Below are 21,353 nucleotides of genomic sequence, written 5' to 3'. Positions count from 1 at the left end.
TGTGGTTCTCTTCCTCACTTGTAATTCAGGCCTTCAGGCGCTAATTGTTCTGCAGTATTGCTTGTGGCCTTCAGCCGACAAATAATTTGAATTCTTTGTTAATAAGGCCTTCAGCCGTCAGTGTAGCTTGGGTTACAGTCATTTTTTTTAAAAAGATGGTTTTTAAAAAATTATTTCCTTAAATAAAGTGTATATGTTTACTGTGCAACCAGCGGTAACTAATTAGGCCCCGTCTACACCTTTTCCTGCTTTCCCTAAGTCCCGCGTTTTACTGCTTTCAATAATTGCTATAACCAGCGTTACCAGAGTTGAGTTATGTATTTTACTATTCACTACTCTCTGTTACTTTCATTGTGTGTGTGCTGCCCTAGGATACACGTATCCGTCCTATCAGGACGGGTTTATTAGTCTTTTGCAAGAACAGCGATATTTTCATCAAAGTGGGCTCCCCCAACCCACAACAGATACGTCAACAAATTACTAATACCCCTTTGACGTTTTCTTTCTCGTATCTGAAAAGACATAAATTCTCCAAAGAATAAGGAGTAGAAAAGACATGTGTTACACAATCAGCCGAGTTCTGTGTGTAGTACATGCCGAATCAGCACTGTCTGACAAAAGGTTGAAGCACGCAAAAGGAGAGGATAAATGGGATGAATCTTCACTTGTTGAGAAAAGAATTCGAATTTTTTTAATCTACATCTACATGGATACTCAGGCAACGGCCTTGCCGCAGTGGATACGCCGGTTCCCGTGCGGTCACCGAAGTTAAGCGCTGTCGGGCGTGGCCGGCACTTGGATGGGTGACCATCCAGCCGCCATGTGCTGTTGCCATTTTTCGGGGTGCACTCAGCCTCGTGATGCCAATTGAGGAGCTACTCGACCGAATAGTAGCGGCTCCGGTCAAAGAAAACCATCATAACGACCGGGAGAGCGGTGTGCTGACCACACGCCCCTCCTATCCGCATCCTCACCGAGGATGACACGGCGGTCGGATGGTCCCGATGGGCCACTTGTGGCCTGAAGACGGAGTGCTTTTACATGGATACTCTGCAAATCACATTTAAGTGCCGGGCAGAGGGTTCATCGAACCACCCTCACAATTCTCTATTATACCAATCTCCTATAGCGCGCGGAAAGAATGAACACCTATATCTTTCCGTACGAGCTCCGATTTGCCTTATTGTATCGTGGTCATCTTTTCTCCCTACGTAGGTCGGTGTCAACAAAATATTTTCGCATTCGGAGGAGAAAGTTGGTGATTGGAATTCCGTGAGAAGATTCCGTCCAACGAAAAACGCCTTTCTTTTAATGATGTCCAGCCCAAATCCTGTATCATTTCTGTGACACTCTCTCCCGTATTTCGCAATAATACAAAACGTGCTGCCCTTCTTTGAACTTTTTCGATGTACTCCGGCAGTCCTATCTGGTAAGGATTCCACACCGCGCAGCAGTATTCTAAAAGAGGATGGACAAGCGTAGTGTAGGCAGTCTCCTTCGTAGATCTGTTACATTTTCTCCTGCCAATAAAACGCAGTCTTTGGTTAGTCTTCTCCACAACATTTTCTATGTGTTCCTTCCAATTTAAGTTGTTCGTAATTGTAATACCTACGTATTTAGTAGAATTTACGGCTTTTAGATTAGACTGATTTATCATGTAACCGAAGTTTAAAGAATTCCTTTGAGCACTCATATGGATGACGCACACTTTTCGTTATTTAGGGCCAACTGTCAACTGTTGCACAATTCAGATATATTTTCCAAATCGTTTTGCAATTTGTTTTGATATTCTGATGACTTTATTAGTCGATAAACGACGGCGTCATCAGCAAAAAACCTAGGACGGCTGCTCAGATTAGCGCCCAAATGGTTACATAGATAAGGAACAGCAAACGGCCTATAACACTACCTTGGGGAACGCCAGAAATCACTTCTGCTTTACTCGATGACTTTCTGTCACATAACTGAGACGATATTCCATAAGCACGCAATTTCACTACAAGCCGCTTGTGTGGTACAGTGTCAAAAGCTTTCCGGAAATCCAGAAATACGGAATCGATCTGAAATCCCTTGTCAATAGCACTCAACACTTCATGTGAATAAAGAGCTGGTTGTGTTTCACAGGAACGATGTTTTCTAAACCTATGATGACTCTGTGTCAGTAGACAGTTTTCTTCGAGGTAATTCATAATGTTAGAACACAATATATGTTCCAAAATTCTGCTGCATATCGACGTTGACGATATGGGCCTGTGATTTAATGGATTACTCCTTCTACCTTTCTTGAATATTGGCGTGATCTGTGCAACTTCCGAGTCTTTTGTTACGGATCTTTCGTCGAGTGACGGTTTTATATGATTGTTAAGTATGGTGCTAATGCATCAGCATACTCCGAAAGGAACCTAATTGGTATACAGTCTGGACCAGAAGACGTGCTTTTATTAAGTAATTTAAGTTGCTTCACTACTCCGAGGATACTTACTTCTACGTTGCTCATGTTGGCAGCTGTTCTCGATTCGAATTCTGGAATATTTACTTCGTCTTCTTTTGTGAAGGCATTTCGGAAGGCTGTGTTTAGTGACTTTGCTTTGGCAGCACTATTTCCGATAGTATCTCCATTGCTATCGCGCAGAGAAGGCATTAATTGTTTCTTGCCGCTAACATAGTTCACATACGACCATAATCTCTTTGGATTTTCTGCCAGGTTTCGAGACAAAGTTTCGTTGTGGAAACTGTTATAAGCATCTCGCATGGTTATAATATCGAGTATACGGCATGAGGATCCAGAAGGTAGTGGAAATCACTGCATTAAAGGAACATAATGTGTATCAATAGGACATGCGGCCTGTAACTGAAAAAGCGTCATGATGATCTCTCAACTGGCTTAAGATTTCCGACTCGTCCCCCATTCGAATTCCGGGAGGGGACAGCCAAAGACGAGGTGATCGCGAGAAAAAGATTGAATAACCAACGAAAGGATAACGCTCTACGACTCGGCGCGTGGAATGTAAGGAGCGTGAACGTGGTAGAGAAGCTATAAAATCTGAAAAGGGAAATGCTAACGCTCAGTCTACATATAGTGGGAGTCAGAGAAGTGAAACGGAAAGAAGACAAGGATTTCTGGTCATATGAGTCTAGTGTAATATCAACAATAGCACAAACTGATAGAAAGAGAGTAGGAATCGTTATGAATAGGAAGTTAGAGCAGGGGGCGGGGGGGATTACCGTCAACTGTTCAGAGACACTTTTTTATGTCAATCCTTTTGAGTGGAGGTTGTTATATCCTAGCCAGTAATGCCACCCGAGCCCGCTGCCAAAAGGTTGGCAGCATCAAAGTCCGGACGCCGTCCGCATAAGCAGCGCCAGCGAGACAGGAAATCGCCGCAAGTCTGCGCGCGCCACCGCTCGCTTCTGGTTTCTTAAGCGCTGGAGTCGCGAGCGCTAGGACAGTTCTGTATTCGCCGCTCAGTTGTATACTCGCCACCGAATTGTGTACTTGCTAGTCAGTTGTGTGTTCATCGCAGCAGAGTTGTTGTTTGTCGTCAGCCGACGTTGACCTAGCCGCTCCGACTCGAACTAGACAGATTTCTGTAGACACGGAGTTCACTACTGTATTTCTGTATCTTCGTTAATAAAGATAAGTACCGACTTTTATTTATTCAGAGTGTTTGGGTTTTCATCTTTCTGTTCACTGTTCCAGCGGACCGGTCGGCCCGCTATTAAAAGTGTGGCGGTGACTTCGTAAGCCGTTTCTACAGCGAATTGTTTGTCGCTACGAACGCCGCCACAAAAGAGGTCTTGGGGACCAAGGCCGTTGACTACTGTAAGGAAATGAGACGCCTACAGCCGTCCTTATGACGTCATTTATTGTGTAGCTACTAGTTTCGACGCTTCAGTGCGCTATCTTCAGGCCTCAGTTGATGCTGAAGGGGCTATCAAGACCTATATATTCGCTGCATCAGTGGCTAACATAACTGCTTTATGCAGACTATCTGTAACTGTAACGTCGGCACTCCAACCATGAACTGCCACCTATTTGATAACTGGAGTGCTGACATTACAGTTACAGACAGTCTGCATAAACCAGTTATGTTGGCCACTGATGCAGTAAATATATAGATCTTGATAGCCCCTTCAGCATCAGCTAAGGCCTGAAGATGGCGCACTGAAGCGCTGAAACTGGTAGCTAAACAATAAATGACGTCATAAGGACGGCTGTAGGCGTTTCATTCTCTTACAGTAATTCAGTGATAGGGTTGTTCTCATCAGAATCCAAAGCAAACCACGCCGATAACAATAATTCGGGTATACATGCCGATGTCGCAAGCTGAAGAGGAAGATACAGAAAAAGTATACAATGTTATTGGACGAGTAATTCAGTACGTAAAGGGTGATGAAAATCTGATAGTCATGGAGGAGTGGAATGCGGTTGTATGGGAGGGAATGGAAAAAGTGGTTACTGGATAACATGGGCTTGGTAGTAGGAATGAAAGAGGAGAAATACTAATTGAATTCTGCAACAAATTTCAGTTAGTAATAGTGAATATTCTGTTCCAGGGTCATAAGAGGAGAAGGTATGCTTGGAAAAGCAGGAAGATAACAGAGTATTTCAGTTCCATTGCTTTGCATTGAGGCAGATACCGACATCAGATATTGTATTATAAGGCGTACCTAGGAACACACATAGATTCAGATAACAATTTAGTAATGAATGGTAGATTGTAGTTTAAGAGACTAGTAGGGAGGATTATTGGGCAAAGAAGTGGGATGCAGAAGGGATAACGAACGAAGAGACATGGTTGAAGTTCTCTAAGGCTATAGATACTGCGAAAATGAATAGCTCAGTAGGAAGTTCAGTTGAAGATGACTGGACATCTCCATAAAGGGTATCACAGAAGTTTTAAAGGAAAACATAGGTGCTAGGAAGTTAACTACGAAGATATCATGGATAACCGAAGAAATAATTCAGCTAATCGACGAAAAGAGAAGGCACAAAAAAGTTCAGGGAAATTTAGGAATAAAGAAATAGAAGTCACTTAGGAATTAAATAAACAGGAAGATCAGGGAAGCTTAACCGAAATGGCTACATGAAGTGAGGGAAAATCGAAAAGAAATGATTGTCGGAAGAACTGGCTCAGCATGCAGGGAAGTCAAAACGAGCTCTGGTGAAACTGAAAGGAAGAGCGATAGCATTAAGAGTGCAATGGTAATTCCACTGTTAAATGCAGAGGAGAGAGCGGAATGGCGGTAAGAGTACACCGAGGACCTCTATGAGGAGAGGACTTACCTGATGACGTGATGGAAAAGAGATAGGGCTCGACAGGGGACAGATAGGGGATCCAGTATTAGAATCACAATTTGGATGAGCTTTGGAATACTTAAAATCATATAAAACAAGAGGGATAGATAACATGCCATCAGAATTTCTAAAATCATTGAGGGAAGTGGCAACAAAACGATCATTCAGTTTGGTGTGTACAATGTATGAGAATGGCCATATACCAACAGACTTTCGGAAAAACATCATCCACACAGTTCTCAAGATTGTAGGAGCCGACAACTGCGAGAATTATCACACAATCAGCTTAAGTTGCTGACAAGAATAATGTACAGAAGAACGGAAAGGAAAAGAAAATTGAGAATTTGTTAGATGACGGTCAGCTTGGTTAGATGAGGATGAGTTTGGCTTTAGGAAAGGTGAAGTCACGACAGAGGTAGTTCTGCCGCTGCAGTTGATTATGGAAGTAAGAATTAAGAAAATTCGAGGTACTTTTTCAGGATCTATCGACCTGCAAAAGCGTTCTACAACGTAAAATGGTGCAGGATGATCGAAATTTTGAGGAAAATGGGGGTAAGCTATAGGGAAAGAAAGGTGATATACAATATGTACACGAACCAATAGGGAACAATAAGAGTGGAGCACGAAGAACGAAGTGCTTGGATTAAAAAGGCTGTGAGACAGGAATGTAGTCTTTCACCCTTGCTGTTTAATCTATACATCGAGAAGCAATAACGGAAATAAGAGGAAGGTTCAAGATTGGGATTAAAATTCAAGGTGAAAAGATATCAATGACAAGTTTTGTTGATGACATTGCTATTCGCAGTGGAAGTGGAGAACAATTACGGGATGTGTTAAGTGGAATAAACAACCTAATGCGCAGGGAATATGGACTGAGTGTAAATCGACGAAAGAAGAAAGTAATGAGAAATATCAGAAATCAGAACAGCGAGAAAGTTAAATAAAAAAATGGTGATCACGAAGAATATGAAGTTAAGGAACTCAGGTAACTAGGCAGCAAAACAATTCATGATGGACGTAACAATGACCGCATAAAAAGTTGATTACCACAGGCAGAAACTTAATTCCTGGCCAAGAGAAGTCTATTAGCATCAAACACAGGTTTTAATTTGAGAAAGAATTTTCTGAGAATGTACGTTTGGAGCATAGGATTATATGGAAGTGAAACAGGGAAACCGGAACGGAAGACAATCGAAGCGTTTCAGATGTAGTATTACTGGAGAAAGTTGAAAATTAGGACACTGTTAAGATAAGGAATTAAAGGTTCTCTGCAGAAGACCTATGACTCCACAAAAATAAAGAAATAAATGAAATATAAATAAAAAATTTAAAAAAAGATTCAAACTTAGAAAGAACTTGACGGTATGGGCCCACTTATCAGTACGACGTTTTACCCTCTCAGGGCGGGTTGTATGCATGGAATCGTTTGGGAAGAGCGTCACAAAGCAATTGCATCGTGTCCTGAGGCAAGCTGGTCGACAACTGTTGCTACTGGTCCTTGATATTCCGCATATTGCCACTGGGACAGATCTGATGTCGGAGATGAATGCACACACGTTCTGGAAATCTTTCTGGCTACAGTAGCGCCTCACCATGGTGCAGACAGTTCAAAGAACTCCGGTGGTCCTGCCCAAAACACTGCAAGTATTGGATCTCTTCCCACGTTGCCGACGATGGATTACCAGGGTAGTACTGGAACGCAATACATCGCTGAACCAATGTGACGCCATTCATCAGCATTCCATGCTTCCCTTTTACGGTAACACTCCAAACGCAGCCGTTTATATTGTTTTGTTAATGGCAGTCCACGCACGGGACGGTAACTCCTTAGCCCGGCAACCGATATTCTCCCACCAAAGGCGCGGGTTCCCAGGTAGATACCGTGTTTCTGGATTTCCGCAAGGCATTTGAAACAGTTCCCCCCAGTCGTTTAATGAACAAAGTAAGACCATATGAACTATCAGACCAATTGTGTGATTGGATTGAAGAGTTACTAGATAACAGAATGCAGCATGTCATTCCCAGTGGAGAGAAGTCTTTCGAAGTAAGAGTGATTTTAGGTGTACCACAGGGGAGTATCGTAGAACCGTTGCTATTCACAATATACATAAATGGCCATGTGGATAACATTGGAAATTCACTGAGGCTTTTTGCGGATGATGCTGTAGTATATCGAGAGGTTGTAACAATGGAAAATTGTACTGAAATGCAGGAGGATCTGCAACGAATTGACGCATGGTGCAGGGAATGGCAATTGAATCTCAATGTAGACAAGTGTAATGTGCTGCAAATACATAAAAAGAAAGATCCTTCATCATTCAGCTACAATATAGCAGGTCAGCAACTGGGAGCAGTTAATTCCATAAATTATCTGGGAGTAGGCATTAGGAGTTATTTAAAATGGAATGACCATATAAAATTAATCATCGGTAAAGCAGATGCCAGACTGAGATTCATTAGAAGAATCCTAAGGAAATACAGTCCGAAACCAAAGAAAGTAGGTTACAGTACACTTGTTCACCCACTGCTTGAATACTGCTCACCGGTGTGGGACCCGTACCAGATACGGTTGATAGAAGAGATAGAGAAGATCCAAATGAGAACAGCGCGCTTCGTTACAGGATCATTTAGTAATCGCAAAAGCGTTACGGAGATGATAGATAAACTCCAGTGGAAGACTGCAAGACCGACGCTCAGTAGCTCGGTACGGGCTTTTGTTGATGTTTCGAGAACATACCTTCACCAAGGAGTCAAGCAGTATATTGCTCCTTCCTACGTATATCTCGCGAAGAGACCATGAGGATAAAATCAGAGGGATTAGAGCCCACACAGAGGCATACCGACAATCTTTCTTTACACGAACAATACGAGACTGGAATAGAAGGGAGAACCGATAGAGGTACTCTCCGCCACACACCGTCAGTTGGCTTGTGGAGTAGATGTAGATGGAGATGTAGAATGTCGCAGGAAGTCCATTACTCGTTCTCGGATGGAAGGCGCAGACGTCAAGGGGCGGGGGGAGGCTTAGCATGTGCTTAGTTCACAACACGGTGATTCTCCCTTATGGCAGTCAGGCTTTTTCGACTAGAACCTCAACAGAGAGTATGTCTACCCTCGCGTTCCCACACAGTCCGACGCCGGGCCACTGCTGGATCTGAATGTCTCATAAACCGGGATATTGCAAGGTTCGACCAGCCGATCAAATGGAAACTCCTTTTACATTTTGTCGGGTGCTGACAGCGCTGTCCCATACGAGTACGTAGCATCTCAGCGTCCTTCACAGTGATCAGACAGTATCTGAAGCTGTTCGTGCCACTCAGATCCCCTAAGCAGACCTAGTATCAAAACTAAACATAACCAACTGTCTAAATACAGGGTGAACATTAATCAAATCGACAAAATTCAGGGACAGTTACCTGACGGGAAATGGAGGAAAAATGATCCTATGGACATGTGTCTCGAAATGCATCGTTGCCAAGGCAGATGGCATTGATGAAAGAAAGTTCCTCTGAACACGAGCCGTGTGTTCCTTGAGTGTTGCAGGCTATATTATTGACGCCCCTTGCTGTAAGCAGCAGTATGGTCTGGCATTCATGTCGGGAACAAGCCGAGACGGTGTTTGTGCACGGCGTAGCAGATGAAACGGTCGAGAGACAGCACGGCTATACAATACAAGTACCCTCACAGATACCAACCACATCACACAACATTTCAAGCTCTTTCCGGGCGTTTGTGTGATCATGGGTGCTTTCAGATAGACACCCAAGAAGGCCTTGAAATTGTGGTGTCACCGGGTCCGTTAGTGTACATCGGACCCGCGTGTCGCCACTATCAGTGATTACAGACCCAGCGCCACCACACGGCAGGTCTAGTCTAGAGAGACTCCCTAGCACTCGCCCCAGTTGTACAGCCGACTTTGCTAGCGATGGTTCACTGCCTACATACGCTCTCATTTGCAGAGACGACAGTTTAGCATAGCCTTCAGCTACGCCGTTTGCTACGACCTAGCAAGGCGCCATATTCAGTTACTACGAATGTTTTCAGAACAGATAATATTGTGAATCATGTACCGTCAAGAGCGACGTTCATCATTAATGGATTAAAGTTATCAAACTAATTACGTCCGCTTTCTGAATTCTAATTCCTTGTCATGTTCCAGACCTCAAGCCAGTATAGTCCTTCCCTGCTCACGCCAGCCTGCGTGAGCTAAGACGCGTGCATTTCGGCCTCCATTCGTGAAACCGTGTTGGCTCTTCTGCCAACACAACAGAAATGCTGTGTGATGAACTTGCTTTGGTATAGCTGTGCTGCCTCTCGACTGTTACCATCTGTTAGGCCATACGCAAACACCATCTCGGCTTGTTCCTGACCTGAATACCGGCCCATACTGTTGTTTACAGTACGCTGCGTCAATCATGCTGCCTGCAACACACAAGGAACCACATGGTACATAGTCAGAGGAACTTTCATTCGTCAGCGACGTCTACCGTGGCAACGATGCATTTCCTGACACATGTTCATAGGAACATCTTTCCCCTCATTTCCAGTGAGGAATCTATCCCCGAATTTTGCACGTTTTCTAGATGTTTGTCCTGTATATTCCCCACATGGTGAGTTAGAGAGCGGTCTGTTCTTCAGGTATCACTCTGGTAGTCGTTTTGTCACAGAGAGTCGTAACTCCACACATTTACATACCTGTCAATGTCGTTTGCGTACACGAAGTTACATTCACATCCGACCATGTCTTCTGGGTGCTGAGTCTAAAATCCCTAACCAGCATTGCATTAGGTTTTTGCAGCGGATTTGGGAGGATCGAGACGTACTACAGCTTTCGCCACTATTTCTCCAACGTTGCTGCTGCTTGGGGTAGCTGCCTGAGGAGTGTCAACCGTGGCCAACGCAGCTAGCAGCTGTTTCCGGACAGCGGCCAATTCACCTTGTGTCCGCCCTCTGATGGGAGGAGCCTGAGTATTGCTCTGTGACTCATCCTGTAGCACAGTTGTACAACAACCAGTCGTGTGTGGCACCGGTTCATGTCGCATAGCAATATTCAACTGGTGAATTTAATAATCCTGAAGCATTTTTTCGAAGAGCAGTCGTGTCTGCTGTCCTTGGATTTCTAACCATTCTTACAAGATAGCAGATGCAGATAAGATTACTCTCCTCCCGAACGGGCCACGAAGGCCCAACGGTACCGACCAGCCGCCGTGTCATCCTCAGACCATAGGCGTCACTGGATGCGGATATGGAGGGGCATGTGGTCAGCACACCGTTCTCCTTGCCGTGTGTCAGTTTCCGAGACCGGAGCCGCTACTTATCATTCAAGTAGCTCATGCCTCAGAAGTTAAGTCCCATAGTGCTCAGAGCCACTTAGCTCATCAGTTTGCCTCACAAGGACTGAATTTACCCCGCTCACCAACAGCGCTCGGCAGACCGGATGGTCACCCATCCAAGTGCTAACCCAGCCCGAGAGTGCTTGACTTCGGTGATCTGACGGGAACCGGTGTTACCACTGCGGCAAGACCGTTGACTATATAAGATTACTGTCAGCAGATTTCTATACACCAATTAGCAACTGCTATAGTATCTCCCGTAATGATTCACACAATACGAACGAAGAAATTCAAGCTTTTACACTGGGGTACTACCCGCGCATCTTTCACATGTGGAATCAAATCAGGGCACAATATCATTTCAGTACGATATGTGATCACTTCCCTTATTGTTGCTTCCAGGGCGTAGAATATAAATGTTAATATGTAGACCCATATCAAATCAATTCCTCTTTGGAGGAGGGTGGCTAAGTCTTCTGCTTGGTCTGAAGCAGCCTGCTTCGAGTTCCTCTCTTGTGTCAGCCTATTCATCTCAGAGTTATTACCTATACCAACGTCTTCATTTATGTGACCCATATCTTGTAAACTTTTGCCTTTACAACTGTAAAACAACTGCAGTTATATCCACATGTCTTTGCAACTTGCCTATTATCCTACCCTTCTAGCTCACCCTTTCCATGTATTATATTATTCTGAAATGTAAGGTACACCAAGATCGCTTGTAAATCTTGTTATTGATTACTGGTTTCGATAGATCTACGGTGTTATCGTAGAATTTTGCAACATATTAACAGAAGTTCATTATCTTTACAAACTTGCAAGTGACATAGTGGTATTGTGTCGTTTTACAGTAAAAGATAGCGAGGAACATCAGGTTCAAATGGTTCAAATGGCTCTGAGCACTATGGGACTCAACTGCTGAGGTCATTAGTCCCCTAGAACTTAGAACTAGTTAAACCTAACTAACCTAAGGACATCACAAACATCCATGCCCGAGGCAGGATTCGAACCTGCGACCGTAGCGATCTTGCGGTTCCAGACTGCAGCGCCTTTAACCGCACGGCCACTTCGGCCGGCGGAACATCAGGAAACCAATGTCCTAGCGCACTCGTTAAAGTAACACAACAATGGCGACTGACCTTGATGACAGCTCAGATCTGTCGAAACCAGTAATCACTAAAAGGATAAGCGATCTTGGCGTACCTGATATGTCACAACAATATAACAATCGAGATCGCCCCCCCCCTTGCCCCAAGCGGTTCACACAACATCAAACATAAACTGAGGTGATGGTCATTGGATACCTCCAAAAATCGTGTAGGACCTCCTTTCTCCGCGCTACAGTCTGGAACGGCGCGACCGCTACGGTCGCAGGTTCGAATCCTGCCTCGGGCATGGATGTGTGTGATGTCCTTAGGTTAGTTAGGTTTAAGTAGTTCTAAGTTCTAGGGGACTGATGACCTCAGAAGTTGAGTCCCATAGTGCTCAGAGCCATTTGAACCATTTGAACCTCCTTTCTCCCGGCATAGTGGAGCAGCTTGACGTGGAGTGGACACAACAACCCATTGGAAGCACCTGCAGAAAAACTGAGCCATACTGCCTTTATAGACTGTAAAAGCGTTGCCACCCCACTATGGAGCCACCACCAGCTTGCACAGTGGCTTGACAACTTAGGTCCATGGCTTCGTGGGGTCTGCACCACTCTCGAAGCCTACCATCAACTCTTCCCAAATGAAATCGGAACTTATCTGACCAGACCACGGTTTTTCAGTCGTCTAGAATCCAACCGATAGGGTCACAACCTCCCGGAGGCGCTACAGGCGATGTCTTGCAGCAAGTAGATGCACTCAAATCGGTCGTCTGCTGCGATAGCCCCTTAAGGTGAAATTTCACCGCTCTGTGCTCACGGATACGATCGCAGTACGTCCCACATTGATTTCTGCAGTTACTTCATCCTGCGTTGCTTGTCTGTTAGCACTGACAACTCTACGCAAACGCCGCTGCTCTAGGTCGTTAAGTGAGGGCCATTGGCCACTGCGTTGCCCGTGGTGAGAGTAAGTTCCTGAAATTTAATATTCTCCGCACACTCCTGACACTGTGAAACTCGGTAATATTAAATTCTCTAACGACTTCCAAAATGGAATGTCCCTTGCGTCTGTGATGATGTTTGGTTTGTGTGGCGCTCAACGCTCGTACACAATCCCCAAATGTTGTAGCGGGACTTAGAATTTCGCAGCGCTACACTTGTTCCCTCAGATATAAACTATACCGTCGCAGCTGTATGAGCGCTCGACGGCAGAGAAAGTATTTATAAGAAAATGAAGGTACAAAAATTTTAACTCTTTTTGTTTTCTACCCGCTCTTGCCTCTTGAGAGCGGTAGCTTAACTTCATTTATTCGATAGTCTTGGTATGATTCAGACGTAAAAACTTATTCGTTAGTCTTGGTATGATTAAGACGTAAAAACTTATTGATGTGTAGACATATTGTATTCTGGAAGCTTGTATGAAATTTGGAGGATGGAAGCAGCAGTAAAATACATTGCAATCAATATCAAGATAGTTTTAATTCGTAGACATTAGTAATTCCTGGACGATGAAATTTACTGCAAGATTTTGGAGGAGCTACGACTTTTTCATGCAGAAATGAAGCAGGAGATTGTTGGAGAACAAGACCTGGACGGCGCGCGAGAGAAGAAATATTAACTTGGTAATGAATGAACTCTTATGTACTCCATTTCCCCCTGTTAATCACATTCTGTTATTCTCTGTTCTCTTTCAAATAATTTTTGTAGTAGAAATTGGTTTGACTTTTGCTCAGAAACGCCACAAGGACCACCCCATCAATAGCTTTTCCGAATCACAAAGTCCAATAGCTTTTCTGTAATACGAAGTCCGATTTGCATTTCATTCTTTCCCTTTTCCACGGTCATTAACGATTTTAAAACCCCCTTTTTATTACCATTTCTTCCCATATTTTCAACCTTTTCTTTTATTCTCTTTTTCTTTTTTATTAACCACTACAACTGACGTCGCGGGACTTCGAATTTCGCCGCGCTACACTGTACGCAGTCCAATCTTGCCACGTTCATGAATGATGATGGAATGATGAGGACAGCATAAACACCCTTCCCATACGTCTAGTTCCAGCTACCATTCCGCATTCAACACGATACCACTGTTCATCAAGAGTAGTGACTGGCGTATTGTGACGAGCCACCATTGACCAGGCGTTTTCAATTGGTGAGATATCTGGAGAATGTGCTGGCCAGGGCAGCAGTCGAACATTTTCTGTATCCAGAAAGGCCCGTTCAGGACCTGCAACATGCGGTCGTGCGTTATCTTGCTAAAATGTAGGGTTTCGCAGGGATCGAATGAAGGGTAGAGCCACGGGCCGTAACACATCTGAAATGTAACGTCCTCTGTTCAAAGTACCGTCAATGCGTACAAGAGGTGACCGAGACGTGTAACCAATGGCACCCCATTCCATCACGCCGAGTAATACGCAAGTAAGGCGATGACGAATACACGCTTCCAATGTGCGTTCACCGCGATGTCGTTAAACGTGGTCGTGACCATCATGCTGTAAACAGAACGTGGATTCATCCGAAAAAATGACGTTTTGCCATTCGTGCAACCAGGTTCGTCGTTGAGTACACCATCGCGGGAGCTCCTGTCTGTGATGCAGCGTCAAGCGTAACCGCAGCCACGGTCTCCGAGCTGATAGTGCATGCTGCTGCAAACGTCGTCGAACTGTTCTTAAAGATGGTTGTTGTCTTGCAAACGTCCCAATCTGTTGGCTCGTGGATCGAGACGTGGCTGCACGATCCGTTATAGCCATGCGGATAATATGCCTGTCATCTCGACTGCTAGTGATACGAGGGCGTTGGGATCGAGCACGGCGTTGCGTATTACCCTCCTGAACCCACCGATTCCAGCCGGCCGCGGTGGTCTAGTGGTTCTAGGCGCGCAGTCCGGAACAGCGGGACTGCTACGGTCGCAGGTTCGAATCCTGCCTCGGGCATGGATGTGTGTGATGTCCTTAGGTTAGTTACGTTTAAGTAGTTCTAATTTCTAGGGGACTGATGACTACAGAAGTTAAGTCCCATAGTGCTCAGAGCCAGCCACCGATTCCATATTCTGCTAACAGTCATTGGATCTCGACCAACGCGAGCTGCGATGTCGCGATACGATAAACCGCAATCGCGATAGGCTACAATCCGACCTTTATCAAAGTCGGAAACGTGATGGTACGCATTTCTCCTCCATACACGAGGCATCACAGCAACGTATCAGCAGGCAACGCCGGTCAACTGCTGTTTGTGTATGAGACATCGGTTGGAAACTTTCCCCATGTCAGCACGTTGTAGGTGTCGCCACCGGCGCCAACCTTGTGTGAATGCTCTGTAAAGCTAATCATTTGCATATCACAGCATCACCTCCCTGTCGGTTAAATTTCGCGTCTGTAGCAAATCGTCTTCGTGGCGTAGCAATTTTAATTGCCACCACATCCCATGCTTTTCAATCATCTCATTTTCGGGTTTACATTGATCTCAATAAAATGCAACCTGACCTCGGACCTTGCTCAGGTATGGCTCAATAATGCTGTCACGTGGGTGATACAAACGAGATTTTCTTCCAAGGCGTCGCCATAACATAACGGCTGCTGTTGTGTATCCATCACCAGCTCCACTCTCCTCCCCTATCCTCCCCCACCCCCGCCCACTGCCATCACCACCACTCACCCACCAACATTTAGCTGTCTCTTTCCCTTTCACTCACCGCTGTTGCTAGCAGGAGAAGTCACACGGACTCACCATTAATAACTTAACACGCTGGAGTATCTAAATGGTGGTGCCGTATCAATCTGGACGGCGGACGCAGCTCCCTACCTCCCTCACCCCTCTCCCCACCAGCCGTTTCTCTCGCACCTCTCTCTCCAACCCCTCCTCCACCCCACCGATTCCTTTTCTTTCTCGGCCCTCCTCAAAAAAAAAGTCCAAAAAACGTGGCGAAACCGTCACGCAGCTCGGCAGCAGCGTCGGTGCCTGCTGCTCTGGAGCAGGGGCTGGGTTCGGCGAACACTCGAGCCCCCGACAGACCACACACCACACGCGGGCCAGCCGGCGGTCCTGCACTGCACACACGTGCTGCGCCCTTGATAAATGAAGTTGGCTCCCGCGCGCCGCTATTTTTTTTTCCTCCTCCTTCGTCCCCTGCTCGCTCTCTTTTCCCTTTCGCCTCTCCCTTTTTCTTGTCCGCCCGCCCATGCGCCAGAAGAAGAACGCCCGAGGCACCAGAAAATGCGGCCCACGCCAGACCGTACCGGCGCAGGCGTTGTCGTCTGTTTGATTGATTCCTCCTTTATCGGACTCAGCGTGTACAGTAAACAACAATACGTTAGCCACAAAAGCGTTCCCACACACGCCGCCGCAGGGTAATGGACTGTTCGCGGCACGAGCCGTCGTTTTTCTCCGTGTTCTCAAAGCCAGCGCGGTACTCCGTAATTACTTTGCACTCCGGTAACAGGACACTTCCATTTCTCTCTCTCTCTCTTTCCTCTTCTTGTCAGACGTTAGTCCTGTCCCCTTCTGCATTTTTATACGAGCCTTTTATTATTTTTTGACAGGTAATTTTAATATAAGACATTATGAAAATGTTTTCATTCGACGACCATACAGTCCAGAGTCGGTATGCCAATCGGACAAATTCGCCTGGAGCATTGAGGCGTCTGGTAAATCATCGTGTCCTGCTGCGTGAAGAAGTTCGTAACTGCCTGCTGCACATCCTCGTCCGGCAGGAATCGTAGACCCTTCAGTGCTTTTTTTAAGGGGCAGAGAGCGTAATAACCGCGTACTGGGAGATCAGAACTACAGGGCGGGTGTCCGAGTATCTCCCTTTTTTGTCCGTAATGGATGAGGCTGCCCTCGCAGATCGACCGGCGTCTTGTGTCGAACCGCTTCCAGCATGGTACTTGGCTCACCATCCAAGAACAATGGTTTTCGACACATATGTTCTTTTGTTTCTCTAATGCATTTTCTCCGTCAGCCAACATAACAACATAACATTGACCTGTTTGGACGCGTTTGGCACTAAGGTCGCCATAGTTTACGTTTCCTCACATCAGAAAAAGACGAATGCCATAGTAACCCTTGCCCATGTCGGTGCCGCGCGGGATTAGCCGAGCGGTCTGAGGCGCTGACACCTTAAGAGCAAAACAACTTTAATTTAAAAATCGGCTGAAGGCCCATCACTTAAGACTCAAACCAAAATAAATCTTTAAAAGGCCAAAAGACCTTATCTTAAAACAGTTCTTTAAATTAGGCTGAAGGCCAAAACAATCTTATGCCTTATGGGCAAAACATCCTTAACTTAAAACTCGGCTAGATGCCATACAGATACAAACAACAAGAACAAAAAATGGTTCAAATGGCTCTGAGCACTATGGGACACAACATCTGAGGACATCAGTCCCCTAGAACTTAGAACTACTTAAACCTAACTAACCTAAGGACATCACACACATCCATGCCGGAGGCAGGATTCGAACCTGCGACCGTAGCGGTCGCGCGGTCTTGACTGAAGCGACTAGAACCGCTCGGTCATAGCGGCCGGCCAACAAGAACAAATAAGGAAAGGCAGTACACCCAACGGCCCTCAGAAGTTTCCGAGGGTCGGCCTGGAATTCAAACACTAACGCTCGCTTAGGTGAGACAGGCAGTCGGCCCAACCATTCTCGATCCGACGACAACCCGACCGACAGACAGTCAACGGACGCACCTACAAGGTGACTTCTGCTCCCCCCGACCAGCACACAACAGGGTGTTCAATGCAACAACGTAGAAGCTAATGGCGCCAACAACCAATTATACAGTGAGCTGTCAAACTACACACCGTGATGGACAGTGATAACACGATGAGGAAAATACACTGCCTGAATTTACGTCAACGGCCAGGGCAGGTAACTGGAACGTTAAAGGCCATAAGACAGAAGATTCCGCTGGTGCACTTCAATTCAAAATAACCAAGCACAGTTAAACTCCACCGAGGGGTTGCTAACATTTGCCAACTTGAAAACACACGTTGTTGCTCGCGGGAATGTCCCAACAACCCACAACGAAATCCAAACGACACGACGTGAGTAGTCGTGACTTGTTGGTAGATTAAGTCAAAACTCAACTTTCGTGTCCAGGCTCGGTGAGCCACGGACCTCGTAGCAATGGGAACAGCACCACACACTCCGACCGTGCGTGGACGCCGCCAGCGTCCTCAGCCAAACTACGCGCCGCGGAGATTTCCTCTCTGCTTCACCCCAACCGACCAACTGCCCAGGCTCGGAAACGGTGAAAGGACCAAATATATGTCGACCGATGAGACGATCAACCGAACGACCAACCAACGGTCGTCCTGCTCCGATCTCCCTCCCTCGGATGGTTCATGTGTGTCGCCAACGGTCCGTCCCGAACTGGCTGGCAGACACACGACGACCCGGAAATACTATCGATCGCTCCAGAGATGGTACGACAGTGCACTTATCGATACGCGCTGCTGCTGCCGCTCAGGGGCAAGTAAGGCAGGAAGTTAGTGACGCCAGCAAATGGAATAAGAATACGAGGCGGCAGTACAGTAATAGAAGATGACAAACAATATGCAGGAGAAACGTGCGCCGTGCACGGCACACATTGCATAAACGCTGCACCAACGCCCACAAACAGAAACTTTTTGATAGTGCGTTATATATCGGCTGCTGCACTATCCGGCAAATTTACTGTACCTGCAATAGGAAATAAGCAAAAGGGTCCACACTTTGTCACATAACTTGCTATTTCTTATACTTTTCCGTTGGCGTTACAGGTAATTCACATTTTAAAATGCAGATACACAATGATGTTTCTTTGTTTAACAGTGCCCTCCACCAGGTTCTGAAGGAGAGAGCATTCAGTTGTTTTCTTCTTTATCTTGAATGACAAGCTTAACGGACGCAAGCTAAGTCATTATTTTCCCTTTAGACGAGATTTAAACATTTCATAATGAGTAAATGACAACGTTGCAGTTCCAGAAACTTTTAAACAATATTTCACCAAAAATATCTGAAGCATCACAAACACAGGCGTGGTCGATTGAGCTACTAATCTATCACAGAACACACACAACCGCAAACAACACAGAGGCTAAGAGCAAATTGGGATGCACGTGTGTCGTGACACGACATAATAACGCGACGCACACGTTCCACATTTGCCGTCCTGGTCCTGCACATATTGAGACGCGCACACATACTTCGCACGCGCCGGCTGGCGATGCGTTGTGCTGATAGAATTCACACCCTATGTCGGTACTTATACCTGTAACCGCATCGGAGCCGCGTTACGTTGTGAGACGCCCCGCTAAACTCGCAGGACAGGACACCCATTAATCTTTCTTAAACAGTCTTACAGAAACTATTCGGTAAAAATATTTTATTTTTCGTTACTTATTGTGTTATGTGGTCCATCATATCGGTAATCGCCATACTTACTGTGATATACACATTTAAGAAATACACTGTGTAAAATTCGAGCCGGCCGGTGTGGCCGTGCGGTTAAAGGCGCATCAGTCCGGAACCGCGTGACCGCTGCGGTCGCAGGTTCGAATCCTGCCTCGGGCATGGATGTGTGTGATGTCCTTAGGTTAGTTAGGTTTAAGTAGTTCTGAGTTCTAGGCGACTGATGACCTCAGAAGTTAAGTCGCATAGTGCTCAGAGCCATTTTGTAAAATTCGAATAGCTCGCAAAGGAAAAAGGAGTTCCTATGATTTTACATTTGGGTTGTTACATGTTGCTGTATCCGAAATTTAGCTAACATATTGAATCTTTCTTGAGGCCTGGGAGGGCGTCCTTGTCTGTGATCTCGAGAAAATGGATCGATGTAGCGCGTTCACTCCCGATCTCACACCCGCTAGAATGAAGTATTCACAACATCCCTCATATCTCCTAGACTCCTCGAGACATCGAAATGAGACTTCGCGAATTAAAGTACACAAGGAGGAGAGTATTTTCCCAATCCGTGAATTATATCTACGGCGATATATCAGAATTTGTACTTTCTATTTCATTTTTTTTTCACTCCAGTGACTGTAATTTTCTAAGAGTCATCAACAGCTGACTGAAATTTCTTGTCATACGTTACTGCAAACCGACACAATGAGGTTTTCCGTAAGCTATTGACCTATCTGGATACCAATTAGCTGTCCAATCAGACACTGTGTCTAAGAATTCTGTCGCAGTAGCTGCTGCGAGATACTTTTGGGTAAATTATACTGTGTTTTGGCAGAAGAAGTACAATTATACCGTCAACAATAGAAATGTGGCCGTTACTCATAAATGGTGATGCTTCTTCGAATAAGATAAAGTTTACAACTCACAAGAAAATAAATCGCCAATTCTACTACAATTTTTGGTTAAAACTCTGTAATCCATTGAATTTTTAACACTGAGCGACTGGAATCGAAACTTACCACACGATTTTATTCTTTCCTTCATCTGACCAGTACTAAAATAATGACGAGAGTGCCACTAAGGCGAAATGACGCGCACGTGCCAGATGCTGATGACTCGCCTACGGCTTGCCAAACTGACAATGTGTGATTCGCGAATAAAATAGTTGTTATTGAGAAATATAAACAACTGATTCGTGGCACAACACAGTTGTTGTATTGTCAGCAGCTGACAATAATGAGTGGAACGGGAATGCGGGAACTAGCCAGATGTGCCTTGTGAGGGGAAGAGTCCACGTTGTTCGAAAAACGTCGTTATGAAAGGAGATTTGCCTTCGTCAGCAATACATTTCAACAAATTAAACATATCAAATCACAGCACTCAGGATATTCATAATTTCGGAATAATCCCGACAACTTCTTCGTTTCTGTAGTCTGTTGTATAATTAGTTTATTAATGGTGATAGTATATTTGCAACCACTGAAAAGCTTTTTCTCGTCACGAAGAGCCAATTAAAACGTTGTCGGCTGGACCCGGCGGAGGTTCGAGTCCTCCCTCGGGCGTGGGTGTGTGTGATTGTCCTTAGGATAGTTTAGGTTAAGTAGTGTGTAAGCTTACGGACTGATGACCTCAGCATTTTTAAAACATTGTCTTTCGTGAGGGTTTCTCGACTATTTCCAGCTTGCAGTTGGTATGTGATGTCCACGTGTGCGTAGCATAATGTCTCGTTCCTCATCCACATCCAAATAATGACAGTGAAACATATGTACTTCAGATCTTGGACGCCTTTTACCAGCAGCAGAAAGGGGTCATACCTGTGAAAATTACCCCTTTTTGTAACAAATCGTAGAGATATGCCAGCGTAATAGGCAGTACGTACATAATCCTGTTTTACTTCCCTGCCTTGCTTCTTGATCACATGATTTTATAATATTCCTTATTTCCTTATTCACTAGCCTCACAATGAATCATCTGTTTCTTCATTCGATCTGAAAAGATTGTGGAGATGGAAGATATAACCCCAGTGGCTAACGGCTCACCCAATTGTGAATTGTTCTTGACAAAATAATAAATAAAACATAAAAACTATACAGATATAGGTAACTGAAAATTATAATGTACTAATGAAAAGAGTTGGAGCGCTTAAACGGCGAAAAATAGAACACTGCTCAGTGACGTTAAAATTGAGTATACTGTAAGGCTGAATTTTTAGGATGGGCAATACTTCCACTGCCCATATTCACCAC

General features: G+C 45.2%; 2 pseudogenes; one reads left to right on the top strand and one right to left on the bottom strand.

Annotated features, from left to right (window-relative positions):
* The first annotated feature begins 717 nt into the window (after positions 1 to 717).
* LOC124621197 lies at positions 718 to 834 on the top strand (annotated as a pseudogene).
* A 9,878-nt stretch (positions 835 to 10,712) lies between these two features.
* On the bottom strand, positions 10,713 to 10,830 carry LOC124620610 (annotated as a pseudogene).
* Positions 10,831 to 21,353: the final 10,523 nt, after the last annotated feature.

The sequence above is a fragment of the Schistocerca americana genome, chromosome 6 (genome assembly GCF_021461395.2).
Source record: "Schistocerca americana isolate TAMUIC-IGC-003095 chromosome 6, iqSchAmer2.1, whole genome shotgun sequence".
NCBI lineage: Eukaryota > Metazoa > Arthropoda > Insecta > Orthoptera > Acrididae > Schistocerca > Schistocerca americana.
This window is presented reverse-complemented; position numbering and strand designations above follow the sequence as displayed.